The sequence below is a fragment of the Heptranchias perlo genome, chromosome 39 (assembly GCF_035084215.1).
Source record: "Heptranchias perlo isolate sHepPer1 chromosome 39, sHepPer1.hap1, whole genome shotgun sequence".
NCBI classification, from domain to species: domain Eukaryota; kingdom Metazoa; phylum Chordata; class Chondrichthyes; order Hexanchiformes; family Hexanchidae; genus Heptranchias; species Heptranchias perlo.
This window is the reverse complement of record NC_090363.1, coordinates 4,359,776-4,384,423: the sequence shown is the minus strand read 5'-3', so window position 1 is coordinate 4,384,423 and position 24,648 is coordinate 4,359,776.

Below are 24,648 nucleotides of genomic sequence, written 5' to 3'. Positions count from 1 at the left end.
CGAATTTTACAGCGCAGACATTCAGCCCAACAGGTCTATGCTGGTGTTTATGCTCCACACGAGCCTCCTCCCTCCCTACTTCATCTCACCCTATCAGCATATCCTTCTATTCCTTTCTCCCTCATGTGTTTATCTAGCCTCCCCTTAAATGCACCAATGCTATTCGCCTCAACTACTCCATATGGTAGCGAGTTCCACATTCTCACCACATTCTCGTCACAAGATCACTATGGGTGAGTTTGGTCATTTGGTTCATCTCAGTTCATCGATCCAGAATGACACTGAAACGATTCTTGGGTTTTTGCCTTTATTACTTTATTTGGGAGTTTATTCCATGTGTTGATCACTCTTTGTGTGAAAACAAACTTCCTGATTTCAGTCCTAAACCTGCCCTTTACTAGTTTGGACTAGCGGCTCTTTGACTCTATTCTCATCTTCTGATTCAACGTTCATTTTGCCAGGTGTTTGTGCCCTTTGACCTCTGCGATCTGAGTTCAGGTCCAGCACAAACCAGTGGGATGGATGAATCCTGAGTGATTAACTCTGTAATCAATCTTGCTTCCTTTCTCATTAAAGAGAGGTCCTGTCTGCCCTCTCAGGTGGATGTAAAAGATCCCATGACACTATTTTGAAGAAGAGAAGGAGAGTTCTCTCTGGTGTCCAGGCCAATATTTATCCCTCAACCAACATCACTAAAAAACAGATTATCTGGTCATTATCACGTTGCTGTTTGTGGGATCTTGCTGTGAGCAAATTGCCTGCCTTTTTTCCCTACATTACAACAGTGACTACACTTCAAAAGTACTTCATTACTGTATTCTCTAGAGTTTAGAAGAATGAGAGGTGATCTCATTGAAACATACAAAATTCTTACAGTGCTCGACAGGGTAGATGCAGGGAGGATGATTCCCCTGGCTGGGGAATCTAGAACCAGGGGTCACAGTCTCAGGATAAGGGGTAGGCCATTTAAGACTGAGATGAGGAGAAATTTCTTCACTCAGAGGGTGGTGAATCTTTGGAATTCTCTACCCCAGAGGGCTGTGGAGGCTCAGTCATTGAGTACATTCAAAACAGAGATCGATAGATTTCTAGATATTAAAGGCATCAAGGGATATGGGGATCGGGCAGGAAAATGGCGTTGAGGTAGAAGATCAGCCATGATCTTGTTGAATGGCGGAGCAGGCTCGAGGGGCCGGATGGCTGACTCCTGCTCCTATTTCTTATGTTCATTAGCTGCAAAGTGCTTTGGGACATCGTGAGAGGCACGACCTCAAGATGTCCCAAAGCACTTCGCAGCAATGGGAGGGGGGGTGGGGATAATATGGATTCTTCTTGGTGAGCGTTAGCAGGCTATTTAACTGTGGAGGGCATGACAGCCAAGCCAGATCCCGCCCTCCGCCGACGTCGTGCCCTTTTCCAGCAGGCGATACTGGGTAGCGATCCCGGGCTGGCCCCCCGCCCCCTTCTTCACCAAGATATTTTAAAGCTCAAATGAAGAAACAGAGAAAAGAATCTCAATCCGAACAATGGCCATTATTAACAACCCGACAATAATGCTGCCACATACTGAGCCAAACAGACCATGAGACCCCGGGTTTAGTGCTGAGTTAGCCGATCGGACTCACAGTAGGGGACGCTACTGTCAACGTCAGCAACCCTGGGCTTAGGGAGATGATATTCAGCCGGGGCCGCTGCGCCCGATCGTTATCCAGCGACACTTGCCCGGAATAGCGCGCGTCGGGTGTGGACAGAATCTGGACGGGGCTGTGATGCCTGCCCCCGGTCAAATAGCCTGCCAGCTCTCACATGTCTAGACTCGCACATGAAGAACGGCCTTTCAGGAGTGGGGTGGCGGGGGGGCGCGGTGTACTGGAGGGGTACCCTGAGCAAGAGCTTGGTGCAGTCAGGGGAGGGAGGGAGGAAATTGGAGGAAAGAATGACAGTCCTGATGAGGTTAATGTCTCTACGAGGAACTCAAAAAAAATCGACACTATTTCCAAGTGCACCAAAAATAGACAGTGATGTGAGATCAGAGCTAAAGTGTGATTTGAGTTGACCGGGTTTTTCTTTCAAACCACACCTGGGTGTGAGCATCAGATAATCCTGCTGCTGACGCGATGCACATTATGACCAATTTTCGCAGAATTGTCCTCGCTCCTTTGCGTGGGAGACCCGGGAACAGGCCGAAGGCTCGTAGCTCAACTGAGGTCGCGCCCTGTCTGTAGGCCGTGGAGAAACCCGGCTTGCAGCACCCGGTGAGCGGTCTGTGTTTCCCGTGGCGACCGGCAAGCAGTCGATTGAAAAGTTCCCTATCTCGGTCAGGGTGCTGATAGTGACGCTACCATTGGCCACAGTGCCAATGGGCTGAGAAGCGGGCAGGGGGGGCGGGGGGCCAGCCCGGGATCGCTACCCAGTAGCGCCTGCTGGAAAAGAGCGCGACGTCGGCTGAGGGCGGGATCTGGCTTGGCTGTCATGCCCTCCACAGTTAAATAGCCACCAAGAAGAATCTATATTACCCCCACCCCCCCCCCCCCCACTGTGCCTCTCCCCTTCCAGGAATATGGCGGGATGGAAAACATGGGGCGGACTCCTGGTGGGAGTGGGTTCCACCCCATTTTCTGGTGACCGATCAGAAGATCTGCTGGGATTCATACCCTTAGATATTCCACCAGGGGAGGATGGAGAGGGGGGTAGGGAGTTCTCCAGATGGGACAAACAAATTGCAGTCTCTCCCCCCCCATTGGCCGAAGTAATAGGGGAAGACTGGGAGAAATTTTGGCGGAAATTCTATCCCACACAAATATAAATCAATAAAATATAGAAATATTGCAAAACATAAATGATACAATTTGAAAGGGGATGCAGGAACAGAGAGCCCGGGGGTGCATGTACACAAGTCTTGAAGGTGGCAGGACAAGTTGAGAAACCATTTAAAAAGGCATAAGGAATCCTTGGCTAACATTAACAGAGAACAAAAGCAAGGAAGTTATACTAAACCTTTATAAATCACTGGTTAGGCCTCAGCTGGAGGATTGTGTCCAATTCTGGGCACCGCACTTTAGGAAGGATGTCAGGGCCTTAGAGAGGGTGCAGAGGAGATTTACTAGAATGGTACCAGGGATGAGGGACTTCAGTTATGGGGAGAGACTGGAGAAGCTGGGATTGTTCTCCTTAGAACAGAGACGGTTAAGAGGAGATTTGATCGAGGTGTTCAAAATCATGATGGAGTAAATAAGGAGAAACTGTTTCCTGTGGCAGGAGGGTCGGTAACCAGAGGACACAGATTTAAGATAAATGGCAAAAGAATCAGGGGGAGATGAGGAGAAATATTTTTACGCAGCGAGTTGTTCTGATCTGGAATGCGCTGCCTGAAAGGGCGGTGGAAGCAGATTCAATAGTAACTTTCAAAAGGGGAATTGGATAAATACTTGAATAGGGGAAAATGTGCTTTTTCAGAGACAGGCTGAACGGCCTCCTTCGGTGCAGGAAAAGGGTCCGGGATTTGGCACGATCACGAACGCCTCACCCGCCCAGGCTGCCTCGGAGAACGAGAGCTCGCCGTCCCTGCGTTTCCGCGGTCACCCCGGCTGCACCAATTCGACTCCTCGAGCCGAGCTGCTTCAAGTGGGTCAACGAGCAAAAGGGGCTTTTTTTTTTTTTGACGGTCGACACTCATACAGAGAATGCGAGTCATTGCTTGCTCTTTTCAGGAAGGTGAAGGTGACGCATTGCCCTCTGCTCTTCACCAAAAGGCCACAGGCTCTCCCGTGCCCCAGTTTTTCTGCTCGCTCTGCAAGGCTGCAAAGTGCGAGACCTGCACCAAGGTGAACCCTCCCACCACCCCCCCCCAGAGAAAACGTTCAACCAAACAAATTCCCAGTTATTCCAGGACCCGCACCCTTGGCCACCAAAAGAAACAGCATTTGCCTATCGCCTTACCACACCTCTCCAAATCGCCTCGAGGCGCTCGGCATGCACTCCCCTGCACTTCGGCTGAAGTTATGACGGCAGAAGGGTGAGCAGCTCCCAGGAAATTCACTCCCCCCCCCCCCGCAACCCCGCAGTGACTGTTACGTAGGCAAATGTGGCAGCCATTTTGAACACACAGGAAAGATGCACAAAAACGATGATGGGTTAGATGAGCAGTTGATCTGCTTTTCTTTTAATTAATTGATTGGTTGAGGGAAGAATATCGGCCAGGAGTCCAGGAGAATGTCCTGCTCTGCAAATATTTCCATTCCAAGTATTTCCTTTTGAGGGTGGAGGGAATTTAGGGTCTTCCCCAGATGCTCGTAGACCTGGAAAATAGTTCAGACAAAGAAAGCCACCCTGACACGGAATTTCCTTAATCAAAGTGATTATTTATTCAGTGATTTAGCAAGCATGAAGCAACTCAATCAAAACATGGATTACTGCACCCGATAATACAAGTGGGGGTTCGCATCGTTCTTTATTTAATGATTTAAAAGAGCACACAAGCAGGCATGAAGCAAAGCAAAGCAAGTAGCATGTACGACCTTCTGCATCAAAGCAGCCTAGAAGCAAGTCTAGAAGTAGGGTGCCAATTGCTGCAGTAATTGATGTGACGTTGAGAGATGTGTTGAGTGATGAGTCAACGTGCTTCTCCTCAAGGTTTGTCTTTTCATCAAAGTTTAGAGACAAAGTGGTTTGCTTCCTCCACCTGTTAATTATGCTCCATCTCAATGAGTCTCAGTGACTCAGCAATGGACGTGTGTGACCCTTTTGATCTTTTCTTCCCCGACAGGGCCCATACCTCAATGCCCTGGCTATATCCTCCGTAACTGTTTACACGTTGGTCCCCGGCCTGGGTCCACGGCTGAGGCAGTCAGTGAAAGAGAAATGGGCGTACTGAGTGACCGGAGAGAGAGAAAAAGAATTAAAACAGACCTGAGAACATCAAAACTGGATGGAAAAAAAGATGAAAGGAAATTAGTGCCAATCACTGGGCACGCTTGAGGTTTTGGAATGGCAGTTGATGGTGAGACTAAAGGATTGGATTTTCCCCTAGTGGACTGTCCAAAATCCAGCCCTTGGTGTCACCAACTCCTTCTAAAACCTGAGTTTATGGAACACAGGAATTATTAGATGAAAAAAGACCAAAGGTCCATCTAGTTCACCTTTCTACCATCTTGGTAGTCACTTGATATGATGATAATGGAGTTGTTAATTAGTCTACAACAGACATGAGGCAAGAAAATTCCAGAGCTTAGGGCCTAGACCGCTGAAGACATGGCCGCCAATGGTGGGGTGAAGGGAATGGGGAAAGATGCACAAGAGGCCAGAATTGGAGGAATGCTAAACCTTTATAAAACACTGGTTAGGCATCAGCTGGAGTATTGTGCTCAATTCTGGGCACCACACTTTAGGAAGGATGTCAAGGCCTTAGAGAGGGTGCAGAGGAGATTTACTAGAATGGTACCAGGGATGAGGGACTTCAGTTATGTGGAAAGACTGGAGAAGCTGGGGTTGTTCTCTTTAGGAAATGGTTAAGAAGAGATTTGATAGAGGTGTTCAAAATCATGAACGGTTTTGATAGAGTAAATAAGGAGAAACTGTTTCCAGTGGCTATGGGGAAAGAGCAGGTGAATGGGACTAATTGGATAGCTCTTTCAAAGAGCCGGCACAGGTACAATGGGCTGAATGGCCTCCTTCTGTGTTGTATCATTCTATGATACAATGAACGCAGAGTTTGAGGAGGGTTGTAGGGATGGAGGAGGTCACAGAGATCGGGAGAGAACGAGGCCATGGAGGGATTTGAACACGAGGATGACAATGAGAATGATGTCATGATCCCATCCCTCATCGTGCCCTCACCCCTGTCCCTCCCTTCCCCGTCTTGCATTAAGTTTGACAATCCCAGCGACGGTCCTTAAATTCCACTCTGCAGAACTTCAACAAGCTGACGCCCATTCAAATCCGTGACAAAGAGCAGCAGCCAGGCGTCAAAGGATTGGGTTAATGAGCAGCGAAGGCTGCAGGTTCACACTTGCTGACCTCACCTGGCACTTGAGATTCCAGAGGTAGGGCCATTTTTCCCATAAGGAGAAAAAGATTTAACCGGGCTGCCCAGCCCGTGTGGGGCATCTGCGTCTCCACAGTAATAGTTGGAGGAGATGGAAAACAGCAGGGAAAATTATTTTACAAACGGTTAGTTTGAACCAAAAAAAGAAATAGTAAAACCCGATCGTTAACCCAGGTGTCGGGACCCACATGTTCTGAGATCTCTGCGCTCCTCCAATTCTGACCTCTTGCGCATCCCCGATTTTAATCGCTCCACCATTGGCGGCCGTGCCTTCAGCTGCCTGGGCCCTAAGCTCTGGAATTCCCTCCCTAAACCTCTCCACCTCTCTCTCCTCCTTTAAGACGCTCCTTAAAACCTACCTCTTTGACCAAGTTTTTGGTCACCTGTCCTAATATCTCCTTATATGGCTCGGTGTCAAATTTTGTTTGATCGTCACTCCTTGGGACGTTTTACTCCGTTAAAGGCGCTATGTAAATGCAAGTTTTTGTTGTTGTGAACAGAAATGCAGTTTGTGTACATTCCGTCTTCTGGCTGCAGTGCATTCTGCATGGGAATTATCTTTGATAAAGCCCCTTTGCTGATTTATCTCGAGGACTATCTCGCTTCCTGTTTTCCAAGAACTCTTTATCCTCACTATGATTAACGCGATCACTGGGCGTTGTGATCCTGATTAAATGGTTAGTGATGTGAGCACTATGCTTTCAACAACAACCTGCATTTATATAGCGCCTTTTACGTAGTAAAAAGTCCTCAAGTTGCTTCACAGCAGCAATTATCAAACAAAACTTGACACCGAGCCACGTAAGGAGATAGTAGGATATTAAAGAGGTAAGTAGCAAGGAGGGCCTTAAAGGAGGAGAGCGAGGGAGAGAGGCGGAGAGGTTTAGGGAGGGAATTCCAGAGCTTAGGGCCTAGGCAGCTAAAGGCACGGCCGCCAGTGGTGGAGCGATGGAAATCGGGGATGGGCAAGAGGCCAGAATTCGAGGAGCGCAGAGATCTCGGAGGGTTGTAGGGTTGTAGGGGCTGGAGGAGGTTACAGAAATGGCGAGGCAATGGAGGGATTTGAAAACAAGGATGAGAATTTTAAAATCGAGACGTTCCCGGACCAGGAGCCGATGTAGGTCAGCGGGCACAGGGGGTGATGGGTGAACGGGACTTGGTGCAAGTTAGGATACGGGCAGCAGAGTTTTGGATGAGCTCAGGTTTACGGAGGGTGGAAGATGGGAGGCTCTTTAGCTCAGCTGTGAAACATTCAACCAGAATTGGGCTCGTCAACCAAGAGTTCAGAGAGTGGATACTGGTGGTAGCATCATCTGAAATATGTCCATAACCACATCGTGCTCCTTCTCCTCCTCCTCCTGCTCCTTCTCCACCTCCATACTTCCCCCACTGTTTCTGGTAGGACATTCCATGTTCTAGCAACGCTCCGCATTTAGAGATTTCTCCTCACCACTCCCTTCATTCCTGTGGTGATGATCTTAAAATGATGCCCTCTCGTTACAGACTGATCAGTTTTTCCCTATTTACCTTATCAAAACCCCACATAATTTTGGAAACCTCCATTGGATCTTCTCTCGCTCCTCATCGTCGCTCCACATAACTAACGCCCCCTGTCACTGGTATTATCTTGGTGAATCTCTTCTACACCTTCTCCTTGGCTTTGAGATTCTTCCTAAAGTAAGACACCCAAAATTGGACACAATTCTGTAACTGCAGCCTAACTAATCACTGAACAATTCACAGAGCAGCCTTTACTTGTCGGAGAGGAGGACTTGCTGGACTGTCCCCCTTCACATGGCATTTGCCCAGTGGGAGCTCGCCTGAGTCGTTATTCCCGTGTGACTGGACTGTTTGACTGTGGGGGGCATTACATTCAAACCGACTCCTGTGCTTACCTGACATTAACCTGTTCAGCAGGGGTCACTGGAGAGTGATCAGGAGTTGATGCCATTATTCCAGTGCTGCAGTGGGTCAGATCAGCTAAAACAACACAGCTGTTCATCAACATGAAACGTTAACTCTGTTTCTCTCTCCACAGATACTGCCCGGACTTGCTGAACATTTCCAGCATTCTCTGTTTTTATTACAGCAAAGACCAGGTATGGATCCTGGGAGCTTCTTGATCTATTGAATTGCTACCTAATGAATAATTCTGATCTCATTTAATTCCCAGGAATCCGACCCAGTAATCAGACTAGTAATCAGTCCCATAATCAGACCCAGGAATCAGACCCAGTAATCAGTCCCATAATCGGACCCAGTAATCAGACCCAGTAATCAGACCGAATAATCAAACCCTGTAATCAGACCAGTAATCAGACCCAGTAATCAGACCCAGTAATCAGACCGAATAATCAAACCCTGTAATCAGACCAGTAATCAGACCCAGTAATCAGACCGAATAATCAAACCCTGTAATCAGACTAGTAATCAGTCCCATAATCGGACCCAGGAATCAGACCCAGTAATCAGACCAGTAATCAGTCCCATAATCGGACCCAGTAATCAGACCCAGTAATCAGACCCAGTAATCAGACTAGTAATCAGACCCTGTAATCAGACCGAATAATCAAACCCTGTAATCAGACCAGTAATCAGACTAGTAATCAGAACAGTAATCAGACCCAGTAATCAGACCCAGTAATCAGACTAGTAATCAGTCCCATAATCGGACCCAGGAATCAGACCCAGGAATCAGACCCAGTAATCAGACCGAATAATCAAACCCTGTAATCAGACCAGTAATCAGACCAGTAATCAGACTAGTAATCAGTCCCAGTAATCAGTCCCATAATCGGACCCAGGAATCAGACCCTGTAATCAGACCGAATCATCAGAACAATAATCAGTCCCATAATCGGACCCAGTAATCAGACCGAATAATCAAACCCTGTAATCAGACCAGTAATCAGACCCAGTAATCAGACCCAGTAATCAGACCGAATAATCAGACCCTGTAATCAGACCAGTAATCAGACCCTGTAATCAGACCAGTAATCAGACCCTGTAATCAGACCCTGTAATCAGACCAGTAATCAGACCCTGTAATCAGACCCTGTAATCAGACCAGTAATCAGACCCAGTAATCAGACCCAGTAATCAAACTCTGTAATCAGACCAGTAATCAGACCCTGTAATCAGACCCAGGAATCAGACCCAGGAATCAGACCCTGTAATCAGACCAGTAATCAGACCCTGTAATCAGACCCAGGAATCAGACCCAGTAATCAGACCGAATAATCAAACCCTGTAATCAGACCAGTAATCAGACCCTGTAATCAGACCAGGAATCAGACCCAGTAATCAAACCGAATAATCAGATCCATAATCAGACCCACAATCAGACCCTGTAATCAGTCCAGTAATCAGACCCTGTAATCAGACCTATAATCAGACCCTGTAATCAGTCCAGTAATCAGACCCTGTAATCAGACCTATAATCAGACCCTGTAATCAGACCAGTAATCAGACCGAATAATCAGACCCTGTAATCAGACCCTGTAATCGGACCCTGTAATCAGACCCATAATCAGACCCTGTAATCGGACCCTGTAATCAGACCCTGAAATCAGACCTGAAATCAGACCCTGTAATCAGACTCTGAAATCAGACCCAGTAATCAGACCCTGAAATCAGACCCAGTAATCAGACCCTGTAATCAGTCAAACTGAAGTTGTGGGTTCAACTCTTTAAACCTTTATAAATCACTGGTTAGGCCTCAGCTGGAGTATTGTGTCCAATTCTGGGCACCGCACTTTAGGAAGGATGTCAAGGCCTTAGAGAGGGTGCAGGGGAGATTTACTAGAATGGTACCAGGGATGAGGGACTTCAGTTATGTGGAGAGACTGGAGAAGCTGGGATTGTTCTCCTTAGAACAGAGAAGGTTAAGGGGAGATTTGATCGAGGTGTTCAAAATCATGAAGGGTTTTGATAGAGTAGATAAGGAGAAACTGTTTCCACTGGCAGAAGGGTCGGTAACCAGAGGACACAGATTTAAGGTGATCGGCAAAAGAGCCAGAGGCGACATGAGGAAACATTATTTTATGCAGCGAGTTGTTATGATCTGGAACGCGCTGCCTGAAAGGGCGGTGGAAGCAGATTCAATAATAACTTTCAAAAGGGAATTGGATAAATACTTGAAGGGAAAAAATTTACAGGGCTCTGGGGAAAGAGGAGGGGAATGGGACTAATTCGGATAGCTCGACCAAAGAGCCGGCACTGGCACGATGGGCTGAAGGGCCTCCTCCTGTGCAGTACCTACCATGATACTACGATCCGCGACTCTGGGATTACTCATTCCTCTCCTCCGCATAGAATGCTGAGGGATTCTTCGTAATAGGCCCCAGTACTGCTGATCAGAGCCACTGGTTTATGGTGTCATGCACAGGGTAGAAGTTTCTCCTGAATTCCTTATTGGATTTATTAGTGACTATCTTATATTTATGACCCCTAGTTTTGGACTCCCCCACATGTGGAAACATCTTCTCTGCATCTACCCTATCGAATCCCTTCATAATTTTAATAACCTCTATCAGATCACCCCTCAGCCTCCTCTTTTCTAGGGAAAAGAGCCCCAGCCTGTTCAGCCTTTGCTAGAACATAAGAACATAAGAAATAGGAGCAGGAATAGGCCATCCGGCCCCTCGAGCCTGTTCCGCCATTCAATCAGATCACGGCTGATCTTCAACCTCAACGCCATTTTCCTGCCCTATCCCCATATCCCTTGATGCCTTTAATATCTAGAAATCTATCGATCTCTGTTTTGAATGCACTCAATGACTGAGCCTCCACAGCCCTCTGGGGTAGAGAATTCCAAAGATTCACCGCCCTCTGAGTGAAGAAATTTCTCCTCATCTCAGTCCTAAATGGCCGACCCCTTAGTCTGAGACTGTGACCCCTGGTTCTAGACCCCCCAGCCAGGGGAAACATCCTCCCTGCGTCTACCCTGTCGAGCCCTGTAAGAATTGTGTCTGTTTCAATGAGATCACCTCTCATTCTTCTAAACTCTAGAGAATACAGGTCTAGTCTACTCAATCTCTCCTCATACGACAATCCGTCCATCCCAGGAATCAGTCTGGTGAACCTTCACCGCACTCCCTCTATGGCAAGTATATCCTTTCTTAGGTAAGGAGACCAAAACTGTACACAATACTCCAGGTGCAGTCTCACCAAGGCCCTATAGAATTGCAGTAAGACATCTTTACTCCTGTACTCAAATCCTCTTGTAATAAAGGCCAACATACCATTTGCCTTCCTAACTGCTTGCTGCACCTGCATGTTAGCTTTCAGTGACTCGTGTACAAGGACACCCAGGTCCCTTTGAACATCAACATTTCCCAATCTCTCAACATTTTAAAAAATACTCTGCATTTCTGTTTTTCCTACCAAAGTGGATAACTTCACATTTTTCCACATTATATTCCATCTGCCATGTTCTTGCCCATTCACTTAGCCTTGAAGCCTCTTTACATCCTCCTCACAACTCACGATCCCACCTTGTTTTGTGTCATCAGCAAACTTGGAAATATTACATTTGGTCCCCTCATCCAAATCATTGATATATATTGTGAATAGCTGGGGCCCAAGCACTGATCCCTGCGGTACCCCACTAGTCACAGTCTGCCAACCTGAAAAAGACCCGTTTACACCTACTCTCTGTTTTCTGTCTGTTAACCAACTCTCAATCCATGCCAGTATATTGCCCCCAATTCCACGTGCTCTAACTTTGTTCACCAACCTCCTGTGTGGGACCTTATCAAAAGCCTTCTGAAAATCCAAATACACCACATCCACTGGTTCCCCCTTATCTATTCTACTGATTGGTATAACCTCTCAGTTCTGGTATCATCCTTGTAAATCTTTCTTGCACCTTCTCCAGTGCCTCTATATCCTTTTTGTAATATGGAGACCAGAACAGTGCACAGTTCTCCAAGTGTGATTGGTGAACTTCACACACGCCTAATACATAACATATCTCGTATTACATTCCCGTGGGTGCTACGCACACACAGGTGTGAAAATAGTGCCAGCACTAATGTAGCATGGGCAGGTTAAGCGTTCACCAGTCAGAAGTTCTGCCCAAATGATGCAAATTCCGATTTTATCACGTGGAGTTCCTGCCTTTTGTGGGTTGCATTCCATGTTTTCTCGACAATACCCAGTACTCTTGTTCATCTGACCCTGTCAGGTGACCTCAGTAACTGCCCACCTGTTTGCTGTGTTTTTTTCCTGCCCTCCTGATTCTGCAGGCTGTAAAAGAAAGAAATCCCATTCACAACCTCAGGGCGTCCCGAAGCGCTTTACAGTCAGTGAAGTACTTTTCGAAGTGCAGTCACTGCTGTAATGTAGGAAACGCAGCAGCCAATTTGCGCACAGCAAGATCCCACAAACAGCAATGTGATAATGACCAGATAATCTGTTTCTTGTGATATTGGTTGAGGGATAAATTTTGGCCCCAGGACACTGGGGAGAACTCCCCCGCTCGTCTTCAAAATAGTGGCCATGTGAAGTTTTGTGTCCACCTGAGAGGAGCAGATGTGGCCTCAGTTTGACGTCTCATCCGAAAGACGGCCCCTCCGACAGTGCAGCTCTCCCACGGTACTGGCGTTGGGAGTGTCAGTCAGCCTGGATTATGAGACATACTGCAACTCTCCCAGCCCACATGGAAAAACCTCGAAAACTCCTTTGGTGATCCGCCTGTGACCAATCTCATGTTTTTCCAAAGCCCTTTTATTTTTACTGGGATTAATGTAATTACTGGGTGTTGCAACCATTCTTATTTAGTACTTGGTGTGGCTGATTTAACCTGTAAGCTCACGTATTCTTTAATCTTGGAATCATAGAATTATACAGCACAGAAGGAGGCCATTCGGCCCGTCGTGCCTGTGCTGGCTCTTTGAAAGAGATACCCAATTAGTCCCTGCTCTTTCCCCACTGCCCTGCAAATTTCTCCTTTTCAAGTATTTATCCAATTCCCTTGTGAAAGTTACGATTGAATCTGCTTCCACCGCCCTTTCAGGCAGTGCGTTCCAGATCACCACAACTTGCTGTGTTAAAAAAAAATGTCAGGAGGTGGCCATTCCGAGCAATATTTAAAGGGGTCCTCAGCTGCTCTCAGGTAAAGTCGAGTAGAGCTTTTGACCACATTTTCCGGCAGGGAATTGCGGGCTTTTCTCAGTGTAAAGGATTTGAAAGTGCTTGTAGTTGTTGCACTAGGTTCTGAACACTTACCACAGTGGTAATATTCTTTCCCCATGGTAATACTCTTGTCTCAGTGATAGTACGCCTGTCTCAGTGATAGTACTCCTGTCTCAGTGATAGTACTCTTGTCTCAGTGATAGTACTCCTGTCTCAGTGATAGTACTCTTGTCTCAGTGATAGTACTCTTGTCTCAGTGATAGTACTCTTGTCTCAGTGATAGTACTCTTGTCTCAGTGATGGTACTCTTGTCTCAGTGATAGTACTCCTGTCTCAGTGATAGTACTCTTGTCTCAGTGATAGTACTCTTGTCTCAGTGATAGTACTCTTGTCTCAGTGATGGTACTCTTGTCTCAGTGATGGTACTCTTGTCTCAGTGATAGTACTCCTGTCTCAGTGATGGTACTCTTGTCTCAGTGATAGTACTCCTGTCTCAGTGATAGTACTCTTGTCTCAGTGATAGTACTCCTGTCTCAGTGATAGTACTCCTGTCTCAGTGATAGTACTCTTGTCTCAGTGATAGTACTCCTGTCTCAGTGATAATACTCTTGTCTCAGTGATAGTACTCTTGTCTCAGTGATGGTACTTTTGTCTCAGTGATGGTACTTTTGTCTCAGTGATGGTACTTTTGTCTCAGTGATGGTACTCCTGTCTCAGTGATGGTACTCCTGTCTCAGTGATGGTACTTTTGCCTCGATGATAGTACTCCTGTCTCAGTGATGGTACTCTTGTCTCAGTGATAGTACTCCTGTCTCAGTGATAGTACTCCTGTCTCAGTGATAGTACTCCTGTCTCGATGGTAATACTCTTGCCTCTGAGTGGGAATGTTCTGGATTCAAACCTCATTACCGTCTTGATCATCTAGTTGTATCTGCCCCTTCAGTATAGTACTGATGGAACACGGAATTGTCTTTCAGGTTGAACCAAGGCCCTCTCTACTTGAGCAAGTGGATGTAAAAGATCCCCTGGTTTTAGACGAAGAAGAGCAGGGGAGTTCTCCCGGAGTCCTGGTCAATATTTATCTCTCAGCCAACATAAAACCAGATTACCTGTGTGACCTTGCTTTGCACAAATTGGCTGCCTACAAAACAACTTCAAAAGTTTCAAAGCAGAAATAGACAGTTTCCTAGAAGTAAAGGGAATTAGGGGTTACGGGGAGCAGGCAGGATATTGGACATGAATTTAGATTTGAGGTTAGGATCAGATCAGCCATGATCTTATTAAATGGCGGAGCAGGCTCGAGGGGCCGATTGGCCTATTCCTGTTCCTATTTCTTATGTTCTTATGTTTAAAAGTCATTCTTTGGGACATCCTGAGTTTGTGAAAGGTGCTTTCTTTCTTAAAGCAAATAGACTGACAATGTTACCTACTTCGACACTCCCTGACCCTGTGGCAGAACCTTGGAAAGCCCTGTGGTGATTTGCTTCAGGACTGGGATATTTCCCTTTCTCCCTTAGTGTACGGAGATGGATTTAATTACTGGGTGCTGTTAGTAAGTGATTGTGTGACCTCGCTTCCACCAGCATTAATATGTCCTTCCTCCCTCTGGGCTGACAAGCAGCACCTCAGTGATGCTATGATAAGTCTCCACCCAAATTATTAGTCTGTCTTCAGATGCTTTAACAATGTTGCAGGACCTCTATCAAATATAAATCTCCTAGTCCAATGCTCCTGGGTCTCCTGGCCTGCCACCTGTAGCTGTATGGTTATGGTAGTGCATTGGCACTGAGCTAGCAACCCGAAAGTCGTGAGTTCATGTCCCATCACGGCATGTTAGAAATCAGGTGCTCAGCGGGTAGCGCTCTCAGAATGGACCTGGGTTCAAGTCCCTGCTGTAGAGACTTGAGCACAAAATCTAGGCCGACATGTCCAGCGCAGTACCGAGGGAGTGCTGCACTGTCAGAGGTGCCGTCTTTTGGATGAGACTTTAAAACACAGAGAGACTTGTATTTATATAGCACCTTTCACGACCTCAGGATGTCCCAAAGCGCTTAACAGCCAATGAAGTACTTTTTGAAGTGCAGTCACTGTTGTAATGTAAGGAAACGCGGCAGCCGATTTGTGCACAGCAAGATCCCACAAACAGCAATGTGATAATGATCAGATAATCTGTTTTTTAAAGATGTTGGTTAGGGATAAATATTGGCCAGGACAACAGGGAGAGCTCCCCTGCTCTTCTTCGAAATAGTGGCCATGGGATCGTTTACATCCACCTGGGAGGGCAGACAGGGCCTCAGTTTAACATCTCATCCGAAAGACAGCACCTCCTGAATGGCCTCCTTCTGTGCTGTAACATACTATGACAGTGCAGCGCTCCCTCAGTACTACACTTGGAGTGTCAGACTTGAGCATGAGGTGCTGCCTCAGAGCGAGAGAGAGTGCTACTCACTCAGCCACAGCAGACTCAGGAATTTAGTCAGCTGGAAGGGTCTGCCCATTACTGAAACCACCCGATTATCATTACCATTGAAATCAATAGAAATGATAATCAAACAGAGTTTGTAACAGGCAGTTGATCTATTATGTCACTGTCTCTCATTTGTCACACTGCTTGTTTGACCTCCAGTATTGGATGAGCAGAAATTTCATCCAACCAAATATTGGGAAGACTGAAGCCATTGTCTTCGGTCCCCGCCACAAACTCCATTCCCTCGCCACCGACTCCATCCCTCTCCCCAGCCACTGTCTGAGACTGAACCAGACCGTTCACAACCTTGACGTCCTATTTGACCCTGAGATGAACTTCTGACCACATATCCGCTCCATCACCAAGACCGCCTACTTCCACCTCCCTCCATCGCCCGTCTCCGCCCCTGCCTCAGCTCATCTGCTGCTGAAACCCTCATCCATGTCTTTGACTATTCCAATGCTCTCCTGGCCGGCCTCCCATCTTCCACCCACCATAAACTTGAGCTCTTCCAAAACTCTGCTACCCGTATCCTAACTGGCACCAAGTCCCGTTCACCCATCACCCACTGTGCTCACTGACCTACATTGGCTCCTGGTTCGGCAATGCCTCGATTTTAAAATTCTCATCCGTGTTTTCAAATCCCTCCAGGGCCTCGCCCCCTCCCTATCTCTGTAACCTCCTCCAGCCCTACAACCCTCCAAGATCTCTGCGCTCCTCCAATTCTTGCCACTTGCGCATCTCCGATTTTAATCGCTCCACTATTGGCGGCCGTGCCTTCAGCTGCCTGGGCCCTAAGCTCTGGAATTACCTCTCTGCCTCTCTCTCTCCTTTAAAACGGTCCTTAAAACCTACTTCTCTGACCAAGCTTTTGGTCGCCTGTCCTAATATCTCCGTATGTGACTCGGTGCCAAATTTTGTTTGATATTCGCTCCTGTGAAGCACCTTGGGACGTTTTACTACGTTAAAGGCTCTGTATAAATGCAAGTTGTTTTTCACGCTGGGACGGCAAGTTGTATATCGACTGTTAACTTCTCCGTTCTCTCCACCGACGCTGCCTGACCTGCTCGGTGTTTCCAGCATTTTTCTGCTTTTAATTTTTTGTTTCAGTTTTACAGCGTCTGGAATTTTGTTTACACGAGGAATCTCAGACCTGCTGTTTTAAAAAAATAAATTCCCTTGTTTTCACTTTTGGCTCAGCGGCCCTCCGAAATCCCCATTCTGAAGCTGGAGAGGTCCCGGCGGTTCGGGTGAGCAGACAGCTGCCCTCCAGGGCCAGGAAACAAATGCCAATGTGCCATCAATACCTTTCCTCTTCCTCTTCATTCTTCCTGTCACTGCATTCGAGAGAAAGAAAGAAAGAACCTGCATTTATATATCGCCTTTCCCGACCTCAGGACGTCCCAAAGCGCTTTACAGCCAACGAGGTACTTTTTTTTTGAAGTGTGGTCACTGTTGTAATGTAGGAACCGCGGCGGCCAACTTGCGCACAGCAAGATCCCACAAACAGCAATGCGATAATGAACCAGCTTATCTGTTTTTTTTTAGTGATGTTGGTGTACAAATAAATATCAGGCCAGGACACCGGGAAGAACTCCCCTGCTCTTCTCCGAAATAGTGGCCATGGGATATCTTACGTCCACCTGAGAGAGGCAGGCGGGGATCCTCGGTTTAACGTCTCATCCGAAAGACGGCACCGACTGACAGTGCAGCGCTCCCTCAGTACTGGCATTGGGAGTGGATTATGTGCTCAAAGTCTCTGGATTAAGAATTGAACTCGGAGGCAAGAGTGTTACCAACTGAGTCACGACTGACACCCAAGGGCTAATGGGCTATTTGGCCATAAGCGGCATCACCGCCAAGCCCCATCCTTACCTGACAGAGCACTTTCCTGTAGGGGCTACTGGACAGCAAGAAGCCTGGCTAAATTTTCTCCCTTTCTAGCCCAGGATGACCCAAGCCAAAAGTACCTACCGCTGTCCTGACTGCAACCAACTAGCTCAGCACGGAGCAGGGATTACGAACACAAAACTGAGGGGCAGGAAAAGACCAACTGGTCCATCAAGCCTGCCCCACACCATGATGGCCGGAGCATCATGACTAAACACTTCCTCTCCCCCTCTCCCTCGCAAACCCCCCCATCTCTCTCCCCCACCCCCCCCTCCCCCGCAGCCATGTAACCTCCAGGAAAATTCCTCTCCACACGCCCCTCCCCCACTTCTCAGGTGATCAAAACTGTTCCGGGGATGACACGGACCAAGTGTTATCTACGAAGACCTTCTGTACGATGTGACCTCTGCCCCAGTCAAGACCCAGTCCAGTTCACTCATGATTGAGCTTCAGATGTAAGGAATCTTACAACACCAGGTTATAGTCCAACAGTTTTATTTGAAAATCACAAGCTTTCGGAGGCTTTCTCCTTCGTCAGGTGAGGGTCGAGATTCATTGAAAATTACCGCATATATAGTCATAGAACAATGCCTGGTGATTACAGATAATCTTTCCAACTGCCTGTTATCAAGGCCATCAAAGGAATTGAATAGTGTTCAGACAGAGAGACATTACATACAGGACTACTGAATATACAAACGGCCAGAACCAAAGACAGAGAGGGAGAGAGAGAGAGAAACATCCGAAAGGAAGAGAAAGACAGAGAATGACCTGTAGTATTAAAAACAGATAACTTTTTTTTCCCCTGGTGGGGTAACGTGTAGCGCGACATGAACCCAAGATCCCGGTTGAGGCCGTCCGCATGGGTGCGGAACTTGGCTATCAATTTCTGCTCGACGATTTTGCGTTGTCGTGTGTCTCGAAGGCCGCCTTGGAGAACGCTTACCCGAAGATCGGTGGCTGAATGTCCTTGACTGCTGAAGTGTTCCCCGACTGGGAGGGAACCCTCCTGTCTGGCGATTGTTGCGCGGTGTCCGTTCATCCGTTGTCGCAGTGTCTGCATGGCAGTCAGCGTTTGGAAAGCTGTAACACCACAGCAGGCAGTGCATTCACCAGACTGAGCCCCCCCCGCCCCCCCGGGGAGAACTCAGAGGCCCTGAATTACCAAGGTGGGGAGGAGGTTCTCACCGACCTCCTGTCATGATTGTGACGGGAGATGGGCGGGACTCCCAGAGAAACATTTCCTGGCCGTTTGCCTCAACTTTCCACGGACCTCCCGTCGGGAATCAGCGGTCAGTGGGAGGAAACTGCAGCTCTTTTCCATTCCTCTGGAGAGGCTCCTCCGCACCTGCCTTTTAGCAACTCAATAACCAGACAAAGAACGCAAGATACACATGGCTGTCTTGTTGATAAGCATGATGCAAGAAACTCTGGAATTTCTGCTTCAGATTGCAGGGGATGATATAACTCCAGCAGGCTAGAGTTGTTCACAAAATCAGCTTCCTCTCGGTGACTCAGGGTGGCTTAAACTCAGGGTTTGTTTTGATTTCATGGGGGTGCCAATTCTTGGAATCTTTTTTAATGAGTCCAATTCCGTGGAACCTTAGAGAGCTCAGCTTTGAAGGTGGCCAGGACAAATCGATAAGTCTGTTTAAAAAAGCATAGACTACAAAAGAGGTGTTAGCCCTGGAGAACAGAACTCTCTCCCGTTCCAGGGTTCAATTTTAGCAATGGTGGCGGGTTGGTCGTAGGGGAGGGGGGGAGGGGGGGGTTGGTGAATGTGCGAGTGGCAAACCCGCATAAACAAACGGTTTCCGATGCGATCGTATCGTAACTAATGGTGATTAAAGTTCTCTCCGGGTTTCGCGGCTGGCGGCCAGCCTGATTGACAGGCCGGCAGGAGCTGCAACGTGAGGGCGGGGGGCGCGAGAAAGAGGGAGAGCGAGACGTCATCCGGCGCTAGAACGGAAGACCGGGGTGGGGGGGTGGGGGGGTGGGGAGAGTGAATGATCAGGGCGGGGGCGAGGAAGATCGGGGCGGGGGAGAGGAAGATTGGGGCGGGGGAATGGAAGATCGGGGGGGGGGGGAGTGGAAGGTCGGGGGGGAGAGAGGGGAAGATCGGGGGGAGAGGGGAAGATCGGGGGGAGAGGGGAAGATCGGGGGGAGAGGGGAAGATCGGGGGGAGAGGGGAAGATCGAGGGGAGAGGGGAAGATCGAGGGGAGAGGGGTAGGTCGGGGGGGAGAGGGGAAAGTCGGGGGGAGAGGGGAAGATCGAGGGGAGAGGGGTAGGTCGGGGGGGAGAGGGGAAAGTCGGGGGGAGAGGGGAAGATCGAGGGGAGAGGGGTAGGTCGGGGGGGAGAGGGGAAAGTCGGGGGGAGAGGGGAAGATCGGGGGGAGAGGAGAAAGTCGGGGGGGAGAGGGGAAGGTCGGGGGGGAGAGGGGAAGGTCGGGGGGGAGAGGGGAAGATCGGGGGGGGGAGAGGGGAAGATCAGGGGGGGGAGAGGGGAAGGTCGGGGCGGGGGAATGGAAGATCGGGGGGGAGAGGGGAAGATCGAGGGGGAGAGGGGAAGATCAGGGGGGGGGGAGAGGGAAAAGTCGGGGGGGAGAGTGGAAGATCGGGGGGGGGGAGAGGGGAAGGTCGGGGGGAGAGTGGAAGGTTGGGGGGAGAGTGGAAGGTCGGGGGGAGAGGGGAAGATCAGTGGGGAAGAGTGGAAGATCGGGGGGGGGAGAGGGGAAGATCGGGGGGGAGAGGGGAAGATCGGGGGGGAGGGGAAGATCGGGGGGACATCGGGGGGGGTGAGGAGGAGGAGATCGGGGGGACATCGGGGGAGACTGGAGAGGGAGACATCAGACATCAGAGCAGGGTGGAAAGGTGGGCTGATTTTGTGTTTTAACTTTGTGCAATGGTTTGTTCTTTAATTAATTTCGTTCCTTGTTCTCTGATCCGGCCCTGATTCTATCCCTCTAGAAATGAACCCCAGTGCTTGATTGGCCTTTTTTTTATGGCCTTATTAACCTGTGTCGCTACTTTTAGTGATTTGTGTATCTGTTCCCCGAGATCCCTTTGCTCCTCTATCCCATTTAGACTCTTATTATCCAAGCAGTGTGTGGCCTCCTTATTCATCCCACCTCACACTTACCTATATTGAAATTCATTTGCCAATTACACGTCCGTTCTGCAAGTTTATTAACGTCCTCTTGCATTTTGATGCACTCTTCCTTTGTATTGACTACACCCCCCAATTTGGTGTCATCTGCAAATTTTGAAATTGTACTTCTGATTCCCAGAGGAGGTTACAGAAATGAGGGGCGAGGCCATGGAGGGATTCGAACACAAGGATTAGAATTTTAAAATTGAGGTGTTGCTGGACCGGGAGCCAGTGTAGGCCAGCGAGCACAAGGGGTGATATATCACTGCACCAGCCCTATTTAATATGTTGATAGGGTGGGAAGAAGTAAATAGAGGGGGAGGAGGCTCGTGTGGCATAGATGGGCCGAATGGCCTGTTTCTGTGCTGTAAATTCTCTGTAATTATTTATGGTCTCAGTAATGACCAAACCATTGGATATAAGGTGTGTTGTTAATTGTAAACGTTTGTATAAAATTCCTCTCTGTGCTATTTTAACAAAAGTTTGAACCTGCTTAACATAAAAGAAAAAGGAATTCACAAGGGAGAAATAGATAAGTCTCTACACTGGGTGGGATCTGCCAAGATTCTCCGAGTAAACAAGCTTTCAAAATTCCTCCCCCTTGAGTTTCAGATTGCTACAAAACCGCCTCTGTCATGGAATGAGATCATTCTGAGATGATTCCTTGGGATTTCCCATCTGGTGTGATGCACATTCCCCAAACTTCCTCCTTCCCTTCTCTCCTGCCATCTTGCTTACATTAAATTGATTGTGTTGGTTTCTTTGCCTAATTTGTTTACATGAAATTGCTTGTGTCAACGTCCATTGTTGACAATACTGAATCTGGCCCAATGAGGAGGGAGAGTCACTCATCTGTCCATGTGGAGTTCCAGGATGTATTGATTATTCTCGGGATGACTGAACAATTCTGGAATTGCACAGTGTCTGCTGCATATGAAAAGTTAGACCAGAAAAATGACTAATGCCCGTCTTAAACAATGAAGTCGATTTGTTCAATGACACATTTCTACGATTTGTTGATCGTAGAAATGTGCTCACTTTACGCCTCGTGATTTTTCGATGATGAGTTTTCAGAAATTATTGTAATATTCCAATTGCCCACGCTTAATAACTAACAGTCTGTACACAGGCCACTCAATGAATTAGCAACGACAACTTGCATTTATATAGCGCCTTTAACGTCGTAAAATGTCCCCAAGAGCTTCAAAGGAGTGTAATCAGACACCGAGCCACAGGTGGCCAAAAGCTGTGACCAAAGAGGTAGGTTTTAAAGAGCATCTTCAAGGCGAGGAGGTTTAGGGAGCGAATTCCAGAACTTAGGGCCTAGACAGCTGAAGGCACGGCCGCCAATGGTAGAGCGATGGAAATCGGGGATGCGCAAGAGGCCAGAATTGGAGGAACGCAGAGATCTCGGAGGGTTGTAGGGCTGGAGGAGGTTAAAGAGAAAGGGAGGGGTGAGGCCTCGGAGGGGATTTCAACAGTCAGTATACCAGCCACTGAATTAAACCTGGGTTATCCATTGCTCTACATCTAAACTCTCTAAATCCTTGGATTGGATTCCAGCCTGTATCTTACTCCCACATATCTGTATTTCTACATATAATCCATCTGAACCCCTCAATTAAATTCCAGCCTGTAACTCACTCCTGAGTAACGGTTATTCAGTTTACAAACCATCTAAACTCCTCGATTAGATTTCCACCTGTACCTCACTCCGAAGTATTTTCTACATATAAAATCCATCTCAACCCTCTGTTAGGTGGCAGCCTGGGAATCAACCTTGGGAATTCATTAATCCAAACATAAATAAACCAAAATACTAACCTGTCTCATTATTTAGCTCCCCAATTGTGTAACCAATTCCCATTATTAAGAATTCTAACCAAACAAACCAATTCCAATTCCAGTACACTCCCATTATATCAAATCTACTGGAACAATTCACTCCCATTGTATCAAATCTACTGGAACAATTCACTCCCATTGTATCAAATCTACTGGAACAATTCACTCCCATTGTATCAAATCTACTGGAACAATTCACTCCCATTGTATCAAATCTACTGGAACAATTCCTCCCATTGTATCAAATCCTACTGCAACAATTCACTCCCATTGTATCAAATCTACTGGAACAATTTCTCCCATTGTATCAAATCTACTGGAATAATTCACTCCCATTGTATCAAATCTACTGGAACAATTCCTCCCATTGTATCAAATCTACTGGAATAATTCACTCCCATTGTATCAAATCTACTGGAATAATTCACTCCCATTGTATCAAATCTACTGGAATAATTCACTCCCATTGTATCAAATCTACTGGAATAATTCACTCCCATTGTATCAAATCTACTGGAACAATTCCTCCCATTGTATCAAATCTACTGGAATAATTCACTCCCATTGTATCAAATCTACTGGAATAATTCACTCCCATTGTATCAAATCTACTGGAATAATTCACTCCCATTGTATCAAATCTACTGGAATAATTCACTCCCATTGTATCAAATCTACTGGAACAATTCACTCCCATTGTATCAAATCTACTGGAACAATTCACTCCCATTGTATCAAATCTACTGGAATAATTCACTCCCATTGTATCAAATCTACTGGAATAATTCACTCCCATTGTATCAAATCTACTGGAACAATTCACTCCCATTGTATCAAATCTACTGGAACAATTCACTCCCATTGCATCAAATCTACTGGAATAATTCACTCCCATTGTATCAAATCTACTGGAATAATTCACTCCCATTGTATCAAATCTACTGGAACAATTCACTCCCATTGTATCAAATCTACTGGAACAATTCACTCCCATTGTATCAAATCTACTGGAATAATTCACTCCCATTGCATCAAATCTACTGGAACAATTCACTCCCATTGTATCAAATCTACTGGAACAATTCACTCCCATTGTATCAAATCTACTGGAATAATTCACTCCCATTGTATCAAATCTACTGGAACAATTCACTCCCATTGTATCAAATCTACTGGAACAATTCACTCCCATTGTATCAAATCTACTGGAATAATTCACTTCCATTGTATCAAATCGACTGGAACAATTCACTCCCATTGTATCAAATCTACTGGAACAATTCACTCCCATTGTATCAAATGTACTGGAACAATTCACTCCCATTGTATCAAATCTACTGGAACAATTCACTCCCATTGTATCAAATCTACTGGAATAATTCCTCCAATTGTATCAAATCTACTGGAATAATTCACTCCCATTGTATCAAATCTACTGGAATAATTCACTCCCATTGTATCAAATCTACTGGAACAATTCACTCCCATTGTATCAAATCTACTGGAATAATTCACTCCCATTGTATCAAATCTACTGGAACAATTCACTCCCATTGTATCAAATCTACTGGAACAATTCACTCCCATTGTATCAAATCTACTGGAATAATTCACTCCCATTGTATCAAATCGACTGGAACAATTCACTCCCATTGTATCAAATCTACTGGAATAATTCACTCCCATTGTATCAAATCTACTGGAATAATTCACTCCCATTGTATCAAATCTACTGGAACAATTCACTCCCATTGTATCAAATCTACTGGAACAATTCACTCCCATTGTATCAAATCTACTGGAATAATTCACTCCCATTGTATCAAATCTACTGGAACAATTCACTCCCATTGTATCAAATCGACTGGAACAATTCACTCCCATTGTATCAAATCTACTGGAACAATTCACTCCCATTGTATCAAATCTACTGGAACAATTCACTCCCATTGTATCAAATCTACTGGAATAATTCACTCCCATTGTATCAAATCTACTGGAACAATTCACTCCCATTGTATCAAATCTACTGGAACAATTCCTCCCATTGTATCAAATCCTACTGGAATAATTCACTCCCATTGTATCAAATCTACTGGAATAATTCACTCCCATTG